We start from the raw sequence: 3,969 nt of genomic DNA, 5'->3' as shown, positions 1-3,969 counted from the left end.
TCATGGACAAAGCATATAGATGTCAGACACCACTTCATAAGAGATCATGCTTTGAAGAAGCACATCAAACTGGAGTATATATCAACTGAACAACAAGTAGCTGATATCTTCACCAAACCATTACCCGTGACTAAGTTTTCTTTCTTTCGCAATATTCTTGGTTTAATTGATCTGTCTTAAAATTATTACTAATGTTGCTTTACTAATAGAATTATCTGCAGAAAATAAGAACACAACAAATTGAAAATAATACTTTATTAAGAATACCATCGATCTCAGTGTACAGAAGATATCATAGAACCAACTGAATCCTGCCATTCTCTAATCCAATCATTCAACTCATAAATTTGGATTCTAGAAAATGACCTAGTTGTAGAAATCTTCTCAACCACATGCCATTCCTTCCATAACATTGCTTCTAACAGACATTTGTCATCAATCAGATCTGTAACATGCCTAACTTCAAAACGATCAATGTATTTTCTTGCTGTTGCTGCTTGAGCACGAGTAGGAACAGCACCACTACTACTTACCCTCTGCAAATCATGAATCTTGAACCATGTTGACATCACTTTCATCAAGACATATTCTTCCATTGTCTTCTTCAATTCTACTAAATAAGGACTTAATTCCTCATTAACTTGAATATGCAAACTACTGCATGCATCAGAGTTACTTGAATCCGACATATTGAACTGTTATTGTCTCACATTCTATCATCTTATTTAAAGACAGATGAAATTTAAATGTTGAAGAAACTGAAGAGACTCAAATCAACCGAAGCGTCTTTCTCATTTACCGAGGCTTCTTAACTATCAGTTGTTCATTATCAACTGATATCAGTTTGACATTTATTACTTAACGCTTAACCAATCATCAGTTCATCTGTTTATGATCGTAATTCATATATAATAACTAATGAAACTTATTATTTGCAGGAAAAAGAAAAAACAAAGTTAAGCCAAAATAAATGTTTCATTCAACCATAAATATTTGCTTGGATTACATCTTCATATTTTTCTTCCATATCAATTATCCACATTTTCAACCAAACGGATAGAGGTAAGGTAGATGTCTTGAGAAAGTTGTGGGAAGAAGCTATGCGAGTAAGGATCTCCAGCTCCTTTCGAAGCATCAGCTGATAGATATGACCATCCTTGAAGATGTCCACCCACACAGCTATATTCAAGTGCTCCCGCACTTCTCTCAACTCTGCCATCAGTTCGGGAGTGGTAGCCTCTCCAGAATTATACAGGAACACAAGCTCCTGTAACTTTTCCCAGTAGGGAAGACTTTTGTAGAAGACTTTGTCTTCTATAACAGCCTTCCTAGCTTCCAGAGAAAATGGCGAAGCACTCGAGCTACTCGCATCTGCCATTCTTTCGTCTTGAATATTTTCACCAATATGACTGAAACTAACCGTGTTACTTCTATTTATAGCAGAATATCAAAGAAGCTGAAGGGTCGTCAACGTTTCAGCAAACGAAAAATTTTTCTAACCTTTAAATTCATTCGCTTTAATTATTTTATGGACTAATTAAGGGGGAATAATGGTTTTAAAAGGTTAACTGAGAAGACAAATGTTAGTAAACTCTCAACTGAAAGGACACAGTCTTACAACTGATCGTTCAGTTGGGTATTTCACTAATCTTCTCATATAAGTTAATTAATTAAAACATATTATATTCCAAATCAAGTGACGTGACTGTCTATTATCTAATGATTAATCTCATTTTGAAAACGTGGAAGCATTTGAACCGTTTAAATTGTACACACGCTTATAGCACACGAACACACGTTTTTATTCAAAATTTTGATGGACTGACACGTGTCCAGAATCTAAACAGTCACATACATATAAATAATTTCCCGCTTCAATTCAGCTTTCTTTCTTACGCGTACATCATCTCTCAGAGCAAACTCTTACACTCAGAGCTTGTATTTCGCAAAATTTCAGGTTTCCTTACTCTCAGCAATGGCGAATCAAATCCCAGCTCACATGTTGAACTGTTATGGCCATTGATTTTGACTCAGTTCTATCAGTTCACGAAGCTGAAATTAAGAATGTCTTTCTGAAGATTGAATCTGCTGGTCTTAGAATCGTTTTGGGACAATACTCGCAGGAGATTTACCCAAAAGAACTCCAAGACCTCTACTCAAATGGATATATCAACTCTGATGGAAACATCATTGCCACTATTAACGGTCAGTCGGTGACCATTTATGAAGATTCTTTCGGAGAAATCTTTTCATTACCCTCTGATGGATTAGTACACCTTGCTGATGTTAAAGCATCAGATATTGAAGAAATGCAAACTGCACTCTCTGCTGATGGACGGAAAATCAAAGTTTCCGATCCTAAGAAGGAACTAAAGCATGAGGTTCAGTTGCTGGCTGATATCGTAGCCAAAGGGCTATTGGCCAAGACAGGATCGTATGCTGCCCTGACTTTGGAGAAGTTTCAAGCTATTACGATCATTATGGCTGGAAGAAAATTCAACTGGAAGCAACTTATTTTTAGCATCTTGAAGAACATGTTTTCCTCCACCAAGCAATCCAAAGGATTTGCAGTGCCGCTAAGCTATTTGATGAAAGTCAAAGAGTTGGTGGCTGATGATTCGGAGCGATTATCTAAATTCAAAATTTTCAATGAGAAGAATATTCTGCCACCCAAGACTAAACTAGATATCTCTCTTGATCAGTTCGTGAAGATCAAGAAGGAGATTGAGACACAACAGGCTGCTCCCAAATCAGTTAAACAGGAGAAGAAATTGGCTCAACTGAAGACAGTTAAAAGAAAACTGATTATCAGTGAATCCGATTCTGAGACGATGCCCTCTCCAAAAATTGCCAAGTAACGAAGAACACAAAGGACAAAATTACCAACCACAGTAAAATCAATTCCTACTGAAAGACTGATATCTTCAGATGCCCAACAGCCTATCAAAGTAGTTCCTCTGAAGATTATTCCACCAGAAATCTCAGCTGGTGCAACAAAGGAAAGAGTTAGAATCAAAGCTCCTCTAATCCACATCAATCGTCCTACCGTTCTAGCACCTCCCAGACCAAAAAGTATAAAGATTATAGAACTGGTGGATACTACTCGTACTGGATTGGAAATTCCACACATCCTCAGTACTGAAAAAGGCAAAGGCAAATTGATTGAAGAGCCCAGGCCATCCAATTCAATTCAAACTCATATTGACCTTGTTTGGGAACAGGTTAATAATTTTGCAGCATCAAAACTTAAAATCTATGATGATTGGACCGTCTACAGAACTCAAATTTTTGCTAAGCAGCTGAAAAAGAAATCCCAGCTGAACAAATTTATCAAACTGGAAGCAATTGTCCTCAAGATGGTCAAAGCTGCTACAATTGTTCAGGCTTTGGAGAGAGAAACATATTTTTTTGATCAAATTCGAGCTAAGAAAGCTATCTCAACTGCTTGAGAAATTAAAGGCAAACTACATTCCCACCAATCCAACTACCTATAATGATCGAGCTGTGATCACTCAGCTAGATACAGATCTTACTAGCTTGCAAGCTCAGATAAAAATGTGGGAAATGGATCGGGAGTTAGTGCAGAACAAACTATTGTTACAACTGAAGAACAGTTCAGGATGTGCCACAATCATCTGCTGTAGAACATCAGCTGTACTCTGAAGCCGAGTTGAATTTTGCCAACATTGATGAAATAATTGAAGCAGTAGTGACAGAATCTATGAATAATGAAACCATTTCTGAAGAAGTTGATCACTCAACTGATCAAATCACTCAAGAGGTTTCTATCTCAACAGAAGCACCAGTTCAGCCTGCTGTTTCTGAACTAAAGGAGCAAACAGTGGTGCCTACTCAATCACCAAATCAACAGATTGCTGAAAATATGGAGGCAGTTCATGACCCTTTCACTGAAAATCTTATTCAGCAGGAAAGCCCAATTGTTGATCAACATCAATCTTCATCTCCTCC

The sequence above is a fragment of the Primulina tabacum genome, chromosome 9 (genome assembly GCF_025594145.1).
Source record: "Primulina tabacum isolate GXHZ01 chromosome 9, ASM2559414v2, whole genome shotgun sequence".
Lineage (NCBI taxonomy): Eukaryota > Viridiplantae > Streptophyta > Magnoliopsida > Lamiales > Gesneriaceae > Primulina > Primulina tabacum.
The sequence above is the reverse complement of the archived record's forward strand: the minus strand, read 5'-3'. Positions refer to the sequence as shown.